Raw genomic sequence first — 23,774 nt, forward strand, 5'->3', positions numbered from 1 at the left:
AGAGTCATCAAAGAGTTGACATCTTTTACACAAAATGATAATGAAACTCTTTATGAAGCTTGGGAACGTTTTAAAGAACTTCAACGTTTATGCCCACACCACCAATTGCCAGATGCACTTTTAATGCAGACATTCTATAATGGATTAAATCCTACGACTAGAGGTTCATTAGATGCTATGTCTGGAGGGTTATTTATGAAAAAAACATCCGCCCAAGCAAGAGAACTTTTGGAGGAAATGGCAATCAACAGCAGTATGTGGCCCGCAGAGCGTGGACATATACCAACGGCGAAACCATCATCCTCAGGTACATCATCAGTTAAAGGTATAATGAATCTTGATCCTGTAGCAATGTTACAAGCCCAATTTTCTGCCTTATCGCACAAAATTGATAAATTTATGGCACCGTGCGATCCTAATGATCCGATCCAGAGAGACATTGACTACGAAGGTATGAATGAGATAGAACAGGTAAATTTTGTCCAAGGACAAAACCAAACTACTAATCCTTATTCTAATACTTATAATCCTGGATGGAGAAATCATCCTAACTTTAACTGGAAAGATGGTAATAATAATAATAATGCAAATGCTAATCAGTATCGTGTAAATAATTATCAAAATCAAACAAGAGATACGATTAGCACTTTATCTTCAAAAATCGACAAATTTATAGATGCGATGAATGGAAAGGTAAGTAATCAAGACGATGGTTTTAAACGGATCGAAAATAAATTCGATCAGCTTATCAAAAACCAATCATCTAGCATCCATAATTTGGAGGTTCAAATTGGACAACTTGCTAAATCAATTCCATCCCGCAAAGAGGGGAGTCTTCCCAGCCAAACGGAAGCAAATCCGAAAGAGCATGTTAAGGCTATCACTCTTCGTTCGGGGAAAAACTACTTAGGTCCGGAAATGCCCGGAAATTCAACTTTACCTGGAAATGATTTACCAAAATCCAAAGAAGATACGTTAAAACAAAAAGATACGCCAATTGACTCTAATCCAAAACCTTTTGTACCAAAACCACCTTTTCCACACAGGGTCCGAAATAAGGACCATGATAAACAACTTTTATCATTTTTAGACAAACTTAAAAATTTGCATATAAATTTAACATTCATGGATGCAATTACGCAAATTCCTAACTATGGAAAATTCTTGAAAGATTTAATTTCAGAAAAGATTAGTTGGGAAGGAATTTCATCCATTTCTCTTTCTGAAGAATGTAGTTCGATAGTATCAAGAAAATTACCTACTAAACTCAAAGATCCCGGATGCTTTACCATTCCGTGTACATTGGGAAATATGGAATTCCCAAGTTGTCTTTGTGATTTAGGAGCTAGTATAAACTTGATGCCATTGTCTATTTTTGAAAAATTAGGTTTAGAAGAAGACATCAAGAGTACCAATATGGTTTTGCAATTAGCGGATCAATCCACTAAAAGACCATATGGTATAATTGAAGATGTTTTGGTAAAAGTTGACAAATTTATTTTTCCTACTGATTTTGTTATCTTAGATTTTGCTTATGATGCTAATTGTCCGCTAATCTTTGGTAGACCGTTCATGAACACAGGACGCGCTCTAGTTGATGTGTCGGAAGGAAAAGTAGTTTTAAGAATAGGTGACGATAAGATCGAGTTCGATATGAATCAAGCAATGAAATATCCTATGGAGGATTTCGCCTGTATGAAACTTGATTTAATTGAAGAATGTGTTAATGACATTGTTCAAAGAGAAGAAATAATAGAACCTATAATGGGTGAAGAATTAGAAGATAAGGACCCAGAACCTTTGATCCGAGAAGATGGACCAGTTCCGCCTTCAGTAATAGTTCCACCTAAATTAGAACTTAAAGAACTACCAAACCATCTGAGATACACTTTCCTAGGCGGAAGTGATACTCTACCTATAATCATCTCTAACAAATTAACAGAAAATCAAGAAGAAAAATTGAAAGAAGTTGTTAGAAATAGAATAGGAAGTATGGGATGGCAAATTTCAGATTTAAAAGGAATTAATCCTAGTATTGTAATGCATAGGATTCACTTAGAAGAAGATAAGCCACCTAAAGCGGATAGACAAAGACGTTTAAATCCGAACATGAAAGAAGTAGTCAAAAATGAGATTACTAAACTTCTAGACAATGGAATCATTTATCCTATTTCGGATAGTGAATGGGTTAGTCCAATCCATTGTGTACCCAAAAAGGGAGGCATAACTGTAATAAGGAATGATGAAGGTGAATTAATACCTACGCGAACCACCACCGGTTGGAGGGTTTGTATAGATTATAGGAACCTAAATAAGGCAACTAGGAAAGATCATTTTCCTTTACCTTTCATCGATCAAATGATCGAAAGGATAGCCGATCATGCATTTTATTGTTTTCTTGATGGTTATTCCGGATTCTTTCAAATATATATTTACCCGGACGACCAAGATAAAACAACCTTCACATGTGCTTATGGAACATTTGCATATAGAAGAATGCCTTTTGGTTTATGTAATGCACCAGCAACTTTTCAACGTTGCATGACTGCAATTTTTAATGATTTCATCGAAGATATCATGGAAGTATTTATGGATGATTTTTCAGTTTATGGAGATTCTTTTGATGCATGTTTAAAAAACTTAGATAAAGTTCTTTCTAGATGCGAAGAAACGAATTTAGTATTAAATTGGGAAAAATGTCATTTCATGGTCGACGAAGGAATTGTTTTAGGTCATAAAATATCTGAAAAAGGATTAGAAGTGGATAGAGCAAAAACTTCAGTAATAGAAAAATTACCCCCACCAACAACTGTCAAGGGAGTAAGATCATTTCTAGGACATGCAGGTTTTTACAGAAGATTTATAAAAAACTTTTCTGTAATTTCCAAACCACTTACTAATTTACTTATGAAGGATTCAACCTTCGATTTTAATGAAGATTGTATTAAAGCTTTTGAAACATTGAAAACAGCCTTAGTCAGTGCACCCATAATTGCTAAACCCGATTGGGATTTGCCTTTTGAAATCATGTGTGATGCAAGTGACCTAGCAGTAGGATGTGTTTTAGATCAAAGAAAGGATAAAAAATTACATGTTATTTATTATGCAAGTCACACATTGTCCGGTGCACAGTTAAATTACACAACAACGGAAAAAGAGATGTTAGCCGTAGTATTTGCATGTGATAAGTTTAGGTCATACTTGTTAGGATCTAAAGTTATTATCTATACAGATCACGCAGCTTTACGTTATCTGTTTGCTAAGAAAGATGCAAAACCGCGTCTGATTAGATGGGTTTTGTTGTTGCAAGAATTTGATATAGAAATTAGAGACAAAAAAGGAGTAGAAAACCTTGTCACCGATCATCTATCAAGACTAGAAGATGAAAACGGTCCTATAGGTGAAACTACCGGTATACGAGATAATTTCCCTGATGAACATCTCTATCAAGTAGAAAGTATCATGTCACCATGGTATGCAGATTTTGCTAATTATCTTGCCACCGATATTGTTCCGGAAGGATTATCTCCCCAACAGAGGAAGAAATTTTTCTTCGATATTAAACAATATTTTTGGGAAGATCCCTTTCTATTCAAATCATGTGGTGACGGGATAATTAGGAGATGTGTTGGAGAAAATGAATATGAATCTATAATAATAGAATGTCATTCCAGCTCATATGGAGGACATAATGGAGTTAATAAAACGGTAGCTAAAATATTGGAATGTGGGTTCTTTTGGCCTACAATGTTTAAGGACGTTGGTTCCTTTATTACTCGTTGTGATAAATGCCAAAGAACGGGTAATTTAGGAAGGAAAGATGAGATGCCCCTCACAAACGTGTTGGAAGTTGAAATCTTCGACATGTGGGGAATTGATTTCATGGGACCTTTTCCGCCTTCCAATGGTAAAACTTACATATTAGTAGCCGTTGATTATGTTTCAAAGTGGGTTGAAGCAATTGCAACCCCAACGAATGATTCTAAAGTAGTTATTACTTTTCTTGACGATATATTTTGTAGATTCGGTTGTCCTAGATACATTGTTAGTGATGGCGGTACCCATTTCATAAATCGGAATTTCGATATGCTTATGAAAAAATATGGAGTACGCCACCGCGTATCAACGCCATACCATCCTCAGTCGAATGGTCAGGCGGAGATCTCAAATACAGAACTCAAATGGATTCTAGAGAAAACTGTTTCGTCATCAAGAAAAGATTGGTCACAAAAACTCAATAATGCGCTATGGGCATACCGTACTGCATTTAAGTCACCAATAGGAATGACTCCATATCGTTTAGTATATGGAAAAGCATGTCATTTACCAGTTGAATTAGAACATAAAGCCTATTGGGCTATTAGAAAACTTAATTTTGATTTACAACAAGCATGAAAGAAACGTTTGCTCAATTTAAATGAGTTAGATGAGTTGCGTCATCTATCGTATGAAAATGCGAGGATTTATAAAGAAAAAGTGAAAAAATGGCACGATGCCAAGATTAAAGTCAAACACTTTAATGTTGGAGATAAGGTGCTGTTATTTAATTCACGGCTTCGTATATTTCCAAGAAAACTTAAGTCCAGATGGGACGGACCGTATTTAGTCGTCAAAACATTCGACTATGGTTCTTTGGAACTTGAGGAAACTAATGGTAAGCGTTTCAAAGTTAATGGTAATCGATGTAAAATCTATTACGAAAATATTTCCGAAATAGGAACTAATTTCGTAACAAGATTTCCTGACATATAAATCATTTCATTTTTCTAAATATTAGTTTTTATTATTTTTATTTATTTATTTATTTTATTTTTTTTGTTTTAGATTATATCATTTTATATTAGAATTTTAGATATAGAAAAATATATTCAAGTCATGATTTTAATTAATTTTTAGGAATTTCATGAGAATAAGAAAATTCAGTGATTCTCAGTTGAGAATTTAAAATTCTCAGTTGAGAATTCACATATATAGAATTCTTAAGGAGGTAAGCAATTTCTGAACTTATAGAGAATTTCAAATTCTCAGTTGAGAATTTGAGTATAACTAGCAGCCAGGAAAATTTCTAGACTTGTAGAGGATTTCAGATTCTCAGTTGAGAATTCTGATTAAAAATTGAAAGGAAAAATTTCTGAACTTACCGAGGATGAGGATTCTCGGTAGAGGATCAGGAATTCATAGTTTTGACAACTGATTTCCGCAGGGAAATCAGCGTGTCGCGACCGCGGGTCAGCATCCTCGGTCGCGACACGGGGAAATTTTGCCCAGATTGACCTTATCCCAGCAGTTGTAACTCTTCAGAAACGAAACATTGAGTTTCTTCATTTCTAAAAGGTTTGTTTCATGCCTTTTCACTTCGAAACAACACCTCTTTTCGTCCTAGAATCTTATAAATAGGTTCTAGAGGTTCAGTTTTCTGTCACTTTCTTTTCATCTCTATCAGAACTATCTCTGATTTTCTTACCATTCACAAATCCAGACACTAAGTTCAGAACTTTTCTTCCTTACTCTTTCCAAACATCATGGCTTCCTCAAACACTTCATCTAAGAAAGTTATTGCTTCACGCAATAAACGTTTTGATATATCAGAGCGTTATGGATGTAACTTTCCCATTTTCAATCACGATGAGGGAAGGCGCTTCTTGAAGCTTCGATACACGTTCTTTGTCGGAATGCTGTACATGGACGATTTTCTCAATGATCAATTAGGAATCAAGGAAGATATGAGTCGCTACATGGAGCGATTAGGATGGACCAGATTTGTCGATATGAAGTTTCCTATAATTGGAGACTGGGTATTAGAGTTTTTCTGCACTGTGCATTTTGTTAACAAGCGTCGGGTGCGTCTCAGTTTTCATCGGGATGGCAAAACTTTCACTTTTGGATATCCTGAATTGCATGCTTGGTTTGGTTTTCCCTTGAAGGATGCTACCAAACGTCATCATGGAAGAGATATGACGTCCACTGATATTTGGCGAATGCTCACCGGCATTTGGCCTTTTAACTCAAAACTTGCCTATAATAAGTCTTTTTATTCCAACTCTATGCTATATTTGCATAAGTTTCTGAGTCACAGCCTGTTCGGTCGCACGTTCAGTAGTGTCGTCCAAGAATCTGATCTTTATGTCTTTGGCGATATATTTCAAGGCAATGTGGTTGATTCTTCAAAAATTCTGATGGAGGGTCTTGTTGCCGCATCTAGATCCAAGGCTAAGAAGGTTGGGTTCGGGAATATTATATGCGGAATAATTCTAGGGACCAAGGGCAGTATTTCCGTTCCTTGGAGTGATGCTGAATCTTTCCCTATGCTAGACTATGAATTTTTAGAATTTGAAGGTCTAGTGAAGCGAGTTTTTCGATCAGGACCAAATTTTCTTTCTGCACCCGAACGTCAAGCCTTCGTGCAGTTGAAAATGGATCGATATAGGGCTAAGAAAATCCCGATTGAAAGGGACGAATTTTTAGCATAGCTTGTATTTCGTTTGTTTGTAAATATATGATTAATAAATAAAAATTTCTCTTTTGCATTATACTTTGTTTTCGGTTATATGGTTACATTTTAATTTCATAAATCTAGACCAATGAATCAATTAAATGCAAACTTAATCCATTCATGACTAATTAAATGTTAATAATTAAATTTCAAGTTCCTTAAATAAGATTCATTTAACTTAAATTAATAAATGCACATAAATGCTTCAATTAATTTTAGTTCCAAACCTTTCATATTCATAATTTTAACATTCATTAATTAATGCATTTTTCATTTTAATTTTCCATTAATAAGGATAAACCTTTGGTTTTCCTTATCATTTAATGTTTTACATTAATGTTTTTAAGTACAGATCACATTTTAAAGGAGTACAGGATCCAAACTATCAAGAAATTACATGAATTGAAGTTATTATGCAGAATTGGGTGACCACCGGGTGATCCGCGGCCGAGAATTCATAGATTCTCGGTAACTTCAGCAAATTTACTCCAATTTCAGACAAAACATTTCGCTGCCCAACGCGATTCGCGGCCGCGAATGATGGATTCTCGGTAACTTCAGAAATTTCTTCGAAAATTTCAGAGAAAAAATTGGTTGAAAAACACGATCCGCGGCCGCGGATACACATCCACGACCGCGACACGCGTATTTAAGGCACTCCAAGTCCGATTTTTGGCCTATATTTTCCACCTCTTCCCATTTAACCTATACCTATTCCTTTTCCTATTCACCCTCTACCTAATTACTCTTCCTATTTCAACTCTACCTATTCTAATTCCTATTCCTACTCTAACTATTTAACTTCTTATTCCAACCCTATATATACCTATTACTTACACAAACCTTACATCACCTCAAATTTTAACCAATCCCCTACTCTTACCTCTTCCCAATACCTTACTTTTACTCTTCCCAAATTCATCATTAACCTTTTCAATCACCTTCACCTTTCAAATTCAAGTCTCCACACCACCTCTACTTCATCTTCAACCTCAAGCTTTTCTCTCTTTTCATCTTTTTCATCTAAACCCTAAACTCCATAACCATGCCAAGAGCAAAGCGTGTTGGACACAAGTCGGCTGTCACTGAGGCTAATCGCCTAAGGATTAGTTGCGGAGCTTATTTCGATATTCATTCTGAGGAAGAAGTTGGACGTTTCAAGCACTTTTCAAACCCCAATCGTAAGTTCATGGATATGCAGTTTCTTGACTTTGATTCGGTAAGAAAGTTGAACTTCACTACACAAATTACTGCTTTTATTGAAACTTTGGGATGGGAAACTTTTGCTTCAATGCGTTTTCCACAAATTCAAGAATATGTGGTTGAGTTTTTAGTTACTTTGAAGATGAACAAAAAGAGGACTGAAATTTCTTTTCGGAATAATGGTGTTACCTATACAGTTGATTATGAGGCTATGGGTAATATGTTTGGTTTCCCTACTAGTGACTTTTATGATAAGCCTCGGGATTTTGACAATAACTCTTTTTGGCAAACTCTTTCCGACCAAACTTCTTTTGATTCTAAAAACACTTCCAGCAAGTTGATTAAGGACAATTGTGTGTTCTTCTTTCACAAGTATTTGAGTTTTTCGCTTTTTGGTCGTGTTGAGAGTTCAAAGATTCAAGTCCGGGGTTTGTTTGTTTGGGATTGTTTGTTCAAGGGTTTGCGGGTTGATAGCATTGGAATGATTTTTGACAATTTGTATCGTGCTTCGAGGGCTCACACCACTCAAGTCCCTCTCGGTAATTTGATCACCGCTATTGTTTTGGGAGCACGGGATGAATTGGCTACTTATGATATGTCCACCTACCATGGGTATGTTCCAGTTTTGGACATTGCGGCTCTTGAGCGGGCTCATTTATTGGTTTCTGCGGCTCCTCCTATTTTTATTTCTTATGCTACCCGTATTGCTCATCTTCGTGGCACTATGGGTGGAGGTGCTTCTAGTTCTCATAATGTAGGTACCGAGGAAGAAGGAGAAGAAGAAGGAGCAGATGCTGCCCCACAAGCCCAAGCAACCCAAGACAATGATCCGGTGGATTTAAGGCGGATTTTGAACCAAATCAATGCTAATAATCGACAAATGAATTTGAGAATTGATGATTTGGTGGAGAACAATATGGTGATGAATGACAACCTCAATACTTTGAGGCGTGAGCATCGTTCAACTCGGCATCGGATGCTTTCATTTTTCCGACGCCGAAACGTGGAAACATCACCAACACCTCCGGATTCCCCGCCACATGCTTAGGTTTTATCTTTTATTTTTATCTTATCGTATTTTAATTTCAGTTTCGTACATTTTTATATTTATTATGTTCGTACAATTTCAGTTTTTATTTAATTTTATGATGAATGTTTGCTTTGCTATATCTTTCGTTTATTTCCGTTTGTTTTATCTTTAATGTTTTATCTCCACTTTTGCACCAATGAGGACATGGTCCAATTTAAGTGTGGGAGGAGATATATACATATATCATTTTATGCAAACGAATGACTGAATGAATGTATGCAAATGAATGAATGAATGTATGCAACACTTGTTTTTCCAAATATAAATGCAACATATATTGCAACACTTTTTAACTAAATTGCAACACAAATTTTTTGTAAAAACTTTTTAAAATTAAACATAAGTTAAATTTCTTTTATGATTATTTTTAGGTTATCATTATCGATAGAAATAAATATTTCTATACGGGTAATCTTTTTCAAAATTTCTGACAAATCTTTGACACGATTTTAAGTAAAATTGTCTCGAGTAAATGTATTTAAGTAAAAAAAATTCTTTATTTTCAATCTCTATTTCATATCATGAAATTCATGATACAATAAATCTTATTTTAAATTTTCAATTAGGTTTATAGGCATTAAATTAAACTAACAATTTTTAGCTCGGTTTTGATTTTGTCTTACATTAACACCAATTGAAGTTTTTAAGGAAACTATAGCCATAATACATGTTGAATTTTAAGTCAATATAGGATGAATGTGCTAATTTTCTTTTTCCCAAGTTATAATCAAGAAATCGTATTCTTAACTTTTGGCCACGATTGAGACCAACCTTATCACAGTCGAGGTATGAAAGGGAAGAAATAAATAAATAAAGCGTACTTTTGGCCACGGTTGCGACCACCCTTATCACAATCGAGGTATGAAAGGAACGTTTAAATTAGAAAAATTAAGCGTGTTTAAAGTTTAAAGTAACGATTGCGTCCACCCATGGCATGGTCGGTACCTCTTAAACGAACACAAAACAATTGCATATAAAGTTACGATCGAGACCACCCTTATCACGGGCGTAACTAAGCAAACAAATTAAACTTAATACTCATATATAATAATTCAAGTTTGGGAAATGAAATTTGGTGCTTTGAAATGCCTTGAGATGAAAGACTCAATAACATGCGTGCTTACATCGTCCCGAATACTTCAATTTAAACATTGAAATACAAGACGAATGATATATCGTATTTATACTAAGTTAGTTTGATATTTTGCGTATAAATATGCCATGCGAAGTTAGTCTTTTCGGCTTAACTAATTTAAAAGGTAAACACAAAGATATATGATTATTTTCATAAAGAGATTAGTTAAGGAATAAATTCAGTGAAATTTTGCTCGGGACTATCAAAAGATTAAGTGTGGAGATTTGTTAAGCCCAAAATATACCTAAAATATCATTAATATTTATATCATTTTTATTACATATTCGTGTTATTTATATCTGTTTAGATTACTTTTACTTTCGAATATCTTTCTTTCTTGCAAGGTACTTAAATATTTGGTAAAATCCAAATAGGAACGAAAGAGGATCTAAAACAGAAGAAAAACCCTTCAAAAGGAGTCAAAGACGACGTAAATCGAAAGCGCCAAGTCGAGGACACGAACGAAAGCAAGAAGTAAGAAAACCTGCCGGGCCGCGACAGTGGATCCCAGACCCGCGGCCGCGACACGCGTGGTATAACCTTTTCTCCCCTTCGTCCGTCGCTCAGCTCAGTGCTACGTCATTCACGGCCGCGGATCACCATCCTCGGTAAGTGAAGAAAATTACCAAGAGCATTTAACATATGCTGAAAATCCAAGAAACGCGTTCGTTCAAGTGGATAAAGACGTCCTTTCACAACGGACACGACTCTTAACCAACGGACACATCACTTCAAACTCAACCCTTCAACACCTATAAATAAAGAGTTGATGTTGAGGAGAAAATGTTGATATGAAATGTTATAATATAGATATAGAAATCAGAGCGTAGAACTTATGTCGAAGTTCTAAGTAAAAACATTTCGAGAGTTAGAAATTAGATTTTGTACAAAACAAGATGAGGTACACATATTGTTTATAGTTTAATTACAACTCAGTAGCGTTTAGACATTGTTCCAGTTTTAGTTTGCATCATGGTAGTGGCCGACCGAATCCTTATTACGAAGTTACAGCGAGAAGATTGAGTAAAGTGTTCGCCCCCGAGCCTGACAACCTCCTAGGAAACCCAAGGAAGCGGAACCGATCAAGCCCTTCACTTGCACGCCCTCGAAGAACTCGATGCTCCTTATTCTCTGTAAACTTGTATCAATTTATTTTTCATCTAATAAAGTCCGTTCTATTCGACAAATCGTTATGCAGCACTTATGGTAACCAATCCAATATAAGTGAGGCTGGTGTTTTCATTAATATGCACTTGAATTCAAAATCATTACAAGAAAACTTTGTTGAACACTTAGGCAAATTATCATCTCGAAAGAGTTCTAATTTGAGTAAGGGCAACTATCCCGAAAGGGTTTTGTCGCGTTCAAAGCCAATTAATTAGAGGTCCCGTCATTTATTTCATCATCATAATCGATACAAAGTTTAAGTTGTTTTCTTTGCTTAATGCAAATGAACAAATTCATTCGTTTTTCTAATAAGTTCTAAATGTTCCTGTTTTGTAAAATTCATCCTTAAAATCAGATGATCTTTCTAACAATCGATTTATTCTAAATATAAAATCTTATTCCAGCATTTTCAAATACTCAAAGTTCACAAATTCAATCAAATAAATTTCCTAAATTCAATTAATCCAATTTTCACTTTTCATTTACATTTAATAAATCTAACAAGTTCGAAATTAATAATTCAAAAATAAGTTTTTCGTTAAAAAACGTATCTTTGTGGGATCGATATTTTTATTACTACAAGCGAAACCGTGCACTTGCGGAAATCGCTCAACAATGTGCAACCACATTCGCTAAACGCGGAATGTGAGAGACTGCATAACAGTCATTTGTTGAAATTATACTCATGTAGTCTATTAAAACTGCTCCTCTGTCTGACAGATCGACCTTTTCCGAATTGATTCTGCGCACTACCACTTGTGCATATGATTCAAAGTCGACCCTCGACAGCCCCAATCCTTCGACCCACAACAGTGTCATCCGGAGAATGATTTCTTCCGCAAGCGTCGATTCCGTCACTCCTTTTCCTTCACTACTTTGAAATGCTATAAACGATCCATTTTCATCCCTCAGAACCGCTCATGTTCCATACTGTCCTGAGTCAGAAAACAATGCAGCATCTGTATTGCACTTTAAGTGTCCAACTCTCAGTTTTTTCCATTCATTGTCCGTTTGACCTCTGCTATTCTCTCTTATTATCTGCTGAACTTATGTGGTTTGCTGTTGTTTTCCTACGCACAGCCAATCCTCTCGCAGCCTATTCATTTTCATCATACACTGACCCGCAATTACCTATTCGTTGTTCCACAGGTAATTGTTTCGCTGTAGCCATATCGCATACATCACACACAGAATTGTCTCAACTTCATTTTCTCTCCTATTTCTGCAGATTTCCAGCAGACCTTCAACGAACTCATCCTGCGCAGCGGCTGGTGGTGTAATATTGACCTCATCCGAGCAAGCTTTCGCAAAAGCACATTCAATGAATAGGTGGTTAGTTGTTTCCTCCCCCGTCCCGCATAGCAGACATTCACACTGAATATTTATATGTTGCCTCCGCAGATCAGATCTCAAAGGCAAACATCACGAGCCTAACTGCCAGGTAAAATGCTTTATTTTCGGCATTACTCATATATCCCATAGATTCGCCCATCCATCAACAACTTCTCTGTTGTTTAGTTCCCCGTCTAGTGCCCGGTAGCCCGATTTTGATGTATAAACCCTGTTCTTGGTAAATTGCCACATGATAGAGTCTGTGTTTTGTTTCACCGGTATCACCAATTCCTCAATTTTTTCTGCTTCCTCCTTATTAAAACATCCCCTAAGTCTGTTTTGATCCCATAACTTCATTCCTTGTTCGATAGGTCCTCTAGTTTCATCGTTTCAAGACCAGGGATGCAGAACGAGTGGATTTTGTAATTGGGGAGAGCCGGGACCCATGGGTCCTTCCATACACGGATGCTACTTCCATCCCCCACTCTCCATCATACTCCCAAACGAAGTAAATACAAAGATGCCCACACACTCCTCCAAACATAACTAGGATTAGTGCCTAATTTGGAGGTTAGGAAAGTCTCATTTTCATAGTATTTTGCTTTGAACAACTGATGCGTCTCCGAAAAGACTCACTAAGGGATAAGTGTACCCTATCGTTATTAAGTAATAAATTTCTGGTTTGAGTCCAGGTTATCGTCCACAGGATTTATTTCTGCAAGTACCGAGTTACTCGATCTCGGATGTTATCTAGGCTTAGGGGGGTTTGAATTGGTTTTGGTTAAATTAAACTACTCCTAATTAAGTTACTTCTACTCCTATCTAAACTATTCTACCCCTAAGTGATCTTTTACCAATGTAATTACCCGAAGGATCATGAGGTGATACGATAATAATGAAAATAGATTGTTTAAGCAATAGAATTAAAACCTAATCTAAGTCACTTGTGTCCGAGGCGATTAATCCTACCTATCCTCCTGAGGTCCCTAGTTCGTGATTCCCTTGTAAGGCCGAACTAGCTCTAAGGCTCAGCAATTTGGGCTTAATCTTCTATAGGGTCATCAATCCTATAGGCACTGACTAGGTCAGATTCAGCTCGCAATATGTGCCAACTTAATTTTGGGATTATCGAATGAATTAAACCAATCAGACAAAGCGTAAGACAAAGAATTAAACAAGAAAACAATTGAAGAAACAAAACTATAATATATATTAAAGATGAAAAGTGTTGTCACGAAGATACAATGAGCCTAGGATTCTTAACATGTATCATAGGCTAGACAGAATGTAAAAGAGAAGAAAAATCCCTTTCAGGGAACCTGTCTACCAATGCAGGCGTCTTCCTAAGACTTAAGGATGGAGCTTGAGCAATCCTCGGTGAGCGGAGCTTCGAAGGCGTCTTCAATGGAGGTTTGAAGGATGCGGAGGAGGTGGAGAGGATTTCTCAAGGTGAAGGATAGGAAAATTACAAAAATAAAAGATAATCTAATTTACAAATGGAAAAACTATTTATAGTCGCGGCTCGGCCCATTTTTCTGACCTATTTCGTATCTGTATGGAGGTAGGAAGTCGTGGGGTCCGTCGTGGCATCGTGGGGGCGGAATTGGTCTTTTTGACCAATTCCCGCAGGTCTGCTCGCCGAGAAGGGCGAGCTGCTCGATGAGTAGGCCCCTGGGAGCCTGCTCGGCGAGCAGGCCACCAGTAGGCCTGCTCGGCGAGCTGACTGGCTCGGCCGACCAGCCCCGGCGAGCTGGGCAGTGCCTAACTTGCCCGGGTTGGGTGAAATACGTTTTTTTTTTTTTTTTGAATAGAGAGAGAGAGAGAGAGAGAGTATGGGGTGCAAAACTTGATAATTCGGTAAAAAGAAACAAATGCGAATCAAAGGAAAATAACAACCAAATTCAGCAAAAATAGAAGAAAAAGAAATTGCAAAAAGAAAATAATTGTTCAAGTTTTGAATTTAAACCGAGGAGAACTCGATTTCTCCCCCTTACTCAATCCTTTCTCAGGATCTTTGGATTCTTCTCCGTTGTGCTTGGGAGAGAACCCTGAGGCCTTTCCTGCCTGTCCCTATTGATCTGAGCTACGTGATTGCTCAAATCCTTGCAGAAGGCTTCATTGTTAGCAAGCCTAGCCGAGATCTCCTTCAGGAGAGTTACCACCTCGTTGGATTCCTTGGGAGGTTGCATTGGCCCTTGGTTATTCTGTTGGTATGGGGGCATGCCAAGCCCCTGTTCTCTATGCTCCTGGACAAAACCGCTGGGAGGTCTGAGCACGTTCTGATTCGAATTCCCGTATGATAGGTTCGGGTGCTGAGGCCTCCTATAGTTGTTGTTGTTGTTGTAGGAGTTGTAGTTGTTGTGGGGATTGTAATTGTTGTAGTTCTGGTTGTACCTCGGTTGTCCCCCAACATAATTAGCCGTCTCCATCCCGTCTCCAGCGAAAGGACTGTTTGCTTGACAATCCTTTCCATGGTAGTTGCCGCCACAATGCACATAAGTGGGGGCCTGACCAAAATTGGCCAGAAGGACGTCCATCTTCCTACTGAGCTCTGCAACAACTGGGCTCTGCTCCTGTTCTTCCACAGCAAACACCCGCTGCCTTGAAGGTCCAGCGAGTTTCTCCTCTTGCCACTGCACGCTCTTCCTTGCCAGCTCATTGATCATGTCATATGCTTCTGTCGCGGTCTTCCTAAACAAATCTCCACCCGCGGTGGAGTCCACAGTAGCTCTGTTGGTTGGCGTCAAACCGTGATAGAAAATGCTCACCAACTGATGCTTGGGAATGTCATGATAAGGACACATACGTAGCATCTTTCTGAATCGGGTCCAAGCCGCGTGAAGCGCTTCGTGCTCAGGTTGGTGGAACGATGTGATCTCACCCCTCAGCATCACTGTCTTCGAAGGAGGAAAATAATATGACAGGAACTCCTTCTCTAATCCCGCCCACGTGGTGATTGACCCAGGCTCTAGTGTTCTCATCCATTCCAAAGCTTGCCCTGTTAGCAAGAATGGGAATAGCTTCAGTCTGACAGCATCCTGGGGAACCCCATTGGTTCTTGCAGTGTCTACACACATCAAAAACCGATCCAGATGATCATTTGGGCTCTCGTGCACTTCCCCTCCAAACAGTCCTGTTTGCTGAATCAGGTGGATGATACCAGACTTGATCTCATAGGAGTTGGCTGAAATGTTTGGAGCGACGATCCCGGCCAAGTGCTGGTGTCTGTGCGGTGCTAAGATTTCACTCATCGAGCGAGTGTCGGGCCTTGGTCCCACATTCTCATCATCCTCTCGATCGCCCATCTTAATCGGTTCGGTGATCTCTTCTAGCTTGATGGCCCTATTTTGCCTAATCCTGCGAAGAGTACGTTCAAGTTCAAGGTTAAGAGGGGCACACGGAATTTCCGCTGATCGAGTATGCATGCGCTAAAAAGAAACGAAACATATATAAACAAATAAGGAAAGGAAGGTTCACGATCTACATAGTTACATAATACAGTTTTATCATACAATGTTACATGGTCTTACTTCAGTATTCTACACGTTTTTGGCGAAACAACCAATACAAATTCTTGCAAGATAGCATGCCACGTTCGTGTGAAATACAAGCAGAGATTACAAGGGTATAATCTATTATATTCATGTATAAACGCAAGTGCGAACAAGTATAAACAAGTATAAGAAAGAATAGATGATATAAACAGATGATAAATATACAAACGAATGCCTAAATTAACAAATCAACCTTTGGTTCGATATTGCAGAAGAAATAAATCCCCGGCAATGGTGCCAAAAACTTGATGCGTCTCCGAAAAGACTCACTAAGGGATAAGTGTACTCCGTCGTTATCAAGTAATAAATTTCTGGTTTGAGTCCAGGTTATCGTCCACATGATTTATTTCTGCAAGTACCGAGCTACTCGATCTCGGATGTTATCTAGGCTTAGGGGGGTTTGAATTGGTTTTGGTTAAATTAAACTACTCCTAATTAAGTTACTTCTACTCCTATCTAAACTATTCTACCCCTAAGTGATCTTTTACCAATGTAATTACCCGAAGGATCATGAGGTGATACGATAATAATGAAAATAGATTGTTTAAGCAATAGAATTAAAACCTAATCTAAGTCACTTGTGTCCGAGGCGATTAATCCTACCTATCCTCCTGAGGTTCCTAGTTCGTGATTCCCTTATAAGGCCGAACTAGCTCTAAGGCTCAGCAATTTGGGCTTAATCTTCTATAGGGTCGTCAATCCTATAGGCACTGACTAAGTCAGATTCAGCTCGCAATATGTGCCAACTTAATTTTGGGATTATCGAATGAATTAAACCAATCAGACAAAGCGTAAGACAAAGATTTAAGCAAGAAAACAATTGAAGAAACAAAACTATAATATATATTAAAGATGAAAAGTGTTGTCACGAAGATACAATGAGCCTAGGATTCTTAACATGTATCATAGGCTAGACAGAATGTAAAAGAGAAGAAAAATCCCTTTCAGGGAACCTGTCTACCAATGCAGGCGTCTTCCTAGGACTTAAGGATGGAGCTTGAGCAATCCTCGGTGAGCGGAGCTTCGGAGGCATCTTCAATGGAGGTTTGAAGGATGCGGAGGAGGTGGAGAGGATTTCTCAAGGTGAAGGATAGAAAAATTACAAAAATAAAAGATAATCTAATTTACAAATGGAAAAACTATTTATAGTCACGGCTCGGCCCATTTTTCTGACCTATTTCGTATCTGTATGCAGGTAGGAAGTCGTGGGGTCTGTCGTGGCATCGTGGGGGCGGAATTGGCCTTTTTGACCAATTCCCGCAGGTCTGCTCGCCGAGCAGGGCGAGCTGCTCGCCGCGAGCAGGCCAAACCTACTCGGCGAGCAGGCATTGCCTGCTCGGCGAGCAGGCCTATAAAGGCCAGCTCGCCGCGAGCTGACACAGTCAGCTCGGCGAGCCGGCCTATAATAGGCCCGTTCGTCGAGCATTCTTGCCCGATGCGCCCCGTGCGTTTTCCCGATGCCAAGCACTTGTGTTTTCGCCTGAACTTATCCCTACGTATGCACAAAAACTCCAAAAAACATTAGTCCAAAGGCTAAACTGACCCGTCAATCGCTCATTTTGAGCAAACGCTCCGTTTGGTTCGACTTTTGACGAGTCAATTAGCCATAAAAGATGATGGAATTATAACATGCATACCATTTTGGCTGAATTTGCCTAAATTGATCATAAAATTAGCCTAAACGACGAAAAGTAAATAAAGCATTTCCAATTGCTAACTAACTCACACAAAAGCATTTAAATGCGAGAAACGCTCGCTTATTAATGAAATAACGCTAAAACCCGTCCTAAAACCGTACCCAAAGATAGAGGTTTTTGACCCCTATCAACAACCTGCTTACCAAAGTGTGTGGTGCCTGCATCAACTTCCAACCTTGTTTGCCCAGTAGTGCGAGATTAAAAGACCGGATATCCTTGAAGCCCAAACCTCCCTGATCCTTTCCTGCACACAGTCTCGTCCAGCTGAACCAGTGTATATTTCTCTTTCCGTCGGATTTCGTTCCCCACCAGAACGAGTTCATCATCTTCTGCAGCTCATCACATATTCTTTTTGGAAGTAAAAAAGTGCTCATACAGAATGTGGGGAGTGCTTGAGCCACAGATTTAAGAAGTACTGCTTTCCCTGCTTTTGACAGAAACCGAAAACCCCAGCTGCTAAATCTTTTCCGGAGTCTATCAATCAGAAATTTGAACAACCTGCACTTTGATCTACCAATTAGCGATGGTAAACCGAGGTATCTGCCAGTGTTGAGCGGCGCCATGATATGTAGAATACTTGTGATACTTTGTCATGTGTTAGCCTGAACATTTGTACTAAAGAAGATACCAGACTTATTGAGGTTTATAGCTTGCCCTGAAGCTGTTTCGTATTGTGCCAGTATCTCACTAGTCTTACTTGCCTCGTCATTCCTTGCTCTGAAGAATAAGAAACTGTCATCTACAAAAAAGAGGTGTGAGATAGATAGTGCATTATTGCAAATACGACATCCATGGATTAGATTATCTTCCTCCCCCTTTAATATTAATTTGGATAGGACCTCTGCACATAATAGAAAGAGATAAGGAGATAGTGAGTCTCCTTGTCTCAACCCTCTTCCAGGATTGATAGGTCCTTCCAAGGATCCGTTTACCAGTACTGAATACGAAACTGTCTGCACACACAACTTCATCCAGTTCACCCATTTCTCATGAAATCCCATTCTTGACATTATTGTTGTTAAGAAATTCCAATCGACTCTGTCGTAGGCCTTGCTAATATCAATTTTGAGAGAAACTTCCCATTCTTTGCCTCTATTATGTCTCTACATGTAATGAATCGTTTCAAAAGCAATTTGGAAATTGTCGATTAATGATCTTCCATGGACAAAGGAATATTGGCTCTCATTAATAACCTTGGGGAGAATAATTTTGAGCCTATTTGCCAATACTTTAGCAATGATTTTATACATAATATTGCATAAGGATATTGGACGAAGCTCCTTCATTGTCTGTGGTTGCTCACACTTCGGTATTAGCCTATGATTGTGTCGTTTAGATTAGCCGGGAACTCTCCCCTCTCAAGCCAACCAGAGCAAGCATTAAAGATATCCACCCCTATTAGATCCCAAAAATGCTGAAAGAAGTCGGGACCCAAGCCATCTGGTCTAGGAGATTTATCTGGATGCATGGAGAAAACAGCAGCTTTAAATTCATCGATGCTAAAGGGACTTACCAGGTTCTCGTTCATCTCCTCATTAATTACAGAAGCTATCACTTCGACTGTTTGGTTCTGCCCGAGGATAGACGGCGCAAGCAATGAATGGAAATACTCTTTGACGTGAGTTCCCAGTTCGGTTGGATCTGTAATTAGTGTTCCTGCCTCATCCCGTAAACCCTCAATTGTGTTCTGGCGTTTTCTGGCGTTCACGCATGCGTGAAAGAATTTAGTATTTCGATCTCCATCCTTTAGCCAAAAGACTTTGTCTCTCTGCTTCCAATAATCCGTCTCCTGTTCTAGCACTTCGTTAAGCTGCCTTTGCGCATTCTGATACCTGGTCACTGATTGTTTGTCAGTTTTATCGTTAAGCACATGTAATATCCCTTTTAAAAGCTTTATCTTCCCACTAAAACATTTTCTAAACCCATCTCCCCATACCTCCATCGTTCTAGCACAGGCATTCAGCTTGCCTGTTAGATTGTTGTGTCTTTCTTTATCCCATTCTGTCTGGACCATTTGTTTGAAGCCCTCCTCCCGAATCCATGCCCCTTCATACTTAAAACGCTTTCGCCCCTTCTTAAAAACTCGTTCTTGTAATTCCAGAACTATCGGCCTGTGATGAGAGTAGGTCGCTACCATATTTCGCAGCTTATAGTTCATGAACTTCTGAACCCAACTCGTACTCGCAAAAATTCTATCAAGTTTCTCCCGAACCCAGCCATCGGTTCCTCTTCCCCTTTCCCATGTAAAACGGCTCCCCAACATTTGTAATTCAACCAAGTTGCAGTTTGCTATCACCTTGCTAAATTCCCTCATTAAAAAGTTTGGGTACACCGCCCCTCCCTCCTTCTCCTCCTGTTGCAATATACAATTGAAATCTCCCATAAACACGCTTGGGACCATGGAATTACAGTGTAGTACCCTTAGAAGTTTCTAGGATTCTTTGTGTAAACTTCTATCTGCAAACCCGTAAAAGGCAATACATCTCATACCACGTTGAATCTTTCTTTTTCAGATTAAGGTCCCTGTTCGTGAGGTAACCCTTGGATTGATGTTGAAAGAGTTTGCCTAATAAATTAGCTTTATATTATCTTTGGAGACTTTTGATTATTGAGATTTGACTTGAATAATTAGGTTCCTTTAAGGTTCGTGATGTAATTTCAACGAATTTGGTATTTTGTTATTAAATTTTGGAATTTCCATTAGTTCAGAATTAAGGCTAGCATAGGTTAAAGTTAATTTAATTTATGCGCCGGTCATGGCCTGGGTTGGGTCGTGACAGTATCTCCATTTGAGATTAGCAATTCTATGTGGTGATCCGAGTATCCTGTTATTGAAGTCGACAATGTATTTTTCCACATCATTGCTAAACCCCCGCTCCTTCCTCTTCTGCTAACAGCCAAACAAATATCAAACCGTAATTCTCTCCTTAACCCCTCCATTCTAGACTCATCCACTAGTGTTTCAGTCAGAAATAAGATATCAGGATTACTAGCCCGGACTAGCTCTCCTAATACACAAACTGCACGGGGATTTCCGAGACCCCTGTAGTTCCAACTTATGCAACTCATAGCCCTCGGTGGACCTGCTTCTCAGGTTCCGCCGCTTCATTATGCTTAGAGTGTTCTGTATCAATCATAGAATTAGAACTCTCACAATTTGTTACTTCCTTCTTAAAACTACTCTCCAGTATCTCCTGACCTTAACCTTTGTCCATCATCTCCCCCTCTCGTCTGTGTTTTCTGGCTTCCATCAACTCTAATACCTCCTCCTCATCACTTTCCATACTGAGATCATGAATTGTTTTACTGTTCGTCTCTCTATCTGTTCCCTGATCATCACCGTCCCCTTTTTATTGGTGACTTTTCTCCTCTTGCTTTCCTCTTTGTTGTAATGTACTTAGGTTTGGATCTAAGTTCTACTGGTTCCCCCTTTGCTGCTTTCTGATATTATGAGTCACAAAACCCCTTCCTCCTGCTCCTTGACTCGATTGGTTCCAAGTAAAAGCACCTGGTTCTTTTCCAAATACAAAGCTATCTCCATCTCCTGGTTCCCTCAGCCAACGCGACCCTTCTTGATCCCCCCTCTCTGGATCGGTGCCTTAAGCCAATCTCCCCACTTCTTTGTCAGCTGAGCCCCATTCTTTTCAAAACGTCTTGCACAAAACTTATCTGAGTGGCCTAATAAACCACACAGATAACAGAATATCCCGAGCCTTTCGTATTTGAATTTGACAAATACGCATTCATCCTTCAAGCATCGAATCCTTTTGAATCTTTTTAACGGTTTAGTTATGTCGATAGATACTCGTACCCGCATGTATTGTCTGAATAGCTTCATGTCGTTGTTGACATCGTATTCTTGGTATCTGCCCAGAAAATCTCCTAGTTGCTGATAGATGTATTTTACCCCTATCTTTTAGCGTGATTTACGGGTTAATTTTGGATGAAATAAATAAGTTTAATTACAAAAATAAATTGTTTTAATAAAATAACGAAATAAAAATAAATTCCGTGCTTTTGGTTAATTTTCCTTGTTTTTTTATTGATTTAGGAAATAAAAACGTCAAGCTAACTCGGCTCTCGAGATTTGTATTTCAGGTACGAGCAAGGAGTGAAAATCCACTCCATATGCGGGGCGGCTCATCCCTTATGCGGGGCGTGAAACATTAAGTCAGAAATAATTTCCCTTTCCGGAGACTTCACGTGGGATCCAACCACTGATACGCGTGGCGTACCCCAATCTACGTGGGGCGTAGATGCAATGATGAGCCCAATCATAAACGTCAAACTGCATTGTCTCCTAAGTCAACCATCGGTACGCGAGGCGTGTTTTAGGATATGCAAGGCGTAAATGGTGTATTTCAAGCAATAAAACGCCAGGAGCTCAAACACGCACGACGTATATCACTATACGCGGGGCGTGGTCGAGACAATAAGACCCGAATTAAGTCCACATGCAGGAAATTATTGAAGGAATGGGTCATTATGATCATGTTGCTCCATGCTTGTAGGAATGGGAAATATGCACGAAATCATGTTGCTCCATGCTTGTACTTTGTAAAATTACAAATCTACCCTAGCTTGATGTGTATAAATAGGAGTGACTAGCACTCATTTCACACACCCTTTTGATATACAACTTTTTGTATTTTAAGTTCTTGCTATTTTAGTTTTAGATTCAGATTTTAGTTAGCAAAACTCTCCCACCTTGAGAGCTTGTTCGTTTATTCCGGCATTCCGTCAAAGTTCTGTTCCACCTCCATCCACCAAGCTCGAGAGTTCCACCTCCAAGTCCTAAGAGACGGCCTTGAGTCCGGTTAGCTAGTTCCGAGGGCCGATTCTTCGTCTCTACTTGCTAATTAGCTTGAACTCTTCCTATGTACTAGGCTTGGTTTTATTCCGTATTTACACTTTCCATATTTATAACATATGATTTGCAATTCCCGTTTCCATATACGTGTTGATGTTTATTACTTGTTTTGATACTCTTAATTGATTATTGTGTAGGGGAACGTGATTTCTGATGCCATTCGGGCTATCTTTAGGGATTCATATAGGTGTTGCCTTACCGGAAGTGACGCTCCAGAAACCGTAGGAATTGACAAGCCACGGAACTTACGGGCCCTAGTTTCTGGTCCCCAACATTAGACACGCCTTGACTAGGAACCACGTAGTCTAAGTACTTCACGGGTCGGTCAAACTACACATAGTCGTCTTTGCAAGAGTAAATCGTCAATCGGGTATATTCGGAGTTATTGCTCATTATATTTATAACTTATCGTCACCCATATCATTCCATGGAGTTTTCTGTTACATAAATCTGTCTCACCAATAGTTTAGGAGTAGTTTGTAGTTATCCCTCAAACCAACCTAAAGTATTCACCGCTTAAATAACGTATAAAACTGAGTCGTTTAATACTTGCAGTTATAAATCTCGCGGATTCGATACGCGGTCTTAACCGGATTATTACTTGATACGACGGGGTACACTTGCCCCTAAGTAGTGACGTCTAGTGAATTTAGAGCATTTAGAAAGACCACATCCATAGTCCAAGCACTCATCATAATACATTTATTTGTCGTGTAAAGAAATACGACCGCTAGACTTCGCGCTATCAAGTTTTTGGCGCCGTTGCCGGGGATTTATAATTTCTTACAATATTAGACAAAAACGTTTTATTGTTAGTTTAAGCATTTGTAAATATTATTTTCTACTTTTGTGAATAATTTATTTCATCGTTACTAATGATTTTTTCCATGATATGATGTCGTATACTCGTCATCTGTGGGACGACCGCATGGATGACGAATGTTCGCACCAACATTCAACCTTGCAATTCGATGTGGTAATCTCTATCCTTAATGATATTCAAGTGAGATTATCTAACAATGAGGCATATTGCAGGGGTTTGGGAAATCAAATCGCTAGATTGACGTCTCGTATCGATTCGACCGCGGACGAATCAATTAGAAACGCCAATCCGGGTGATCAAAATGTAGTGCTCGAGTTAATTGAGCTCTCTCCAGAGGAGTCCCCAAATTATGAAGGATGTCCCAATTGCGAGGAACCGGAAATCCTAATCGATGCGCCGGTTGCGTGTGA

General features: G+C 38.8%; 1 non-coding gene across 1 annotated transcript; it reads right to left on the reverse strand.

Moving 5' to 3' along the window:
• LOC136228103 (small nucleolar RNA R71) lies at window positions 1-107 on the reverse strand. Its single transcript, XR_010688437.1, has one exon. It is a non-coding gene; the product is annotated as a small nucleolar RNA R71 (small nucleolar RNA).
• Between the last annotated feature and the right edge of the window lie 23,667 nt (window positions 108-23,774).

Source organism: Euphorbia lathyris, chromosome 4 (genome assembly GCF_963576675.1).
Source record: "Euphorbia lathyris chromosome 4, ddEupLath1.1, whole genome shotgun sequence".
Classification (NCBI taxonomy): domain Eukaryota; kingdom Viridiplantae; phylum Streptophyta; class Magnoliopsida; order Malpighiales; family Euphorbiaceae; genus Euphorbia; species Euphorbia lathyris.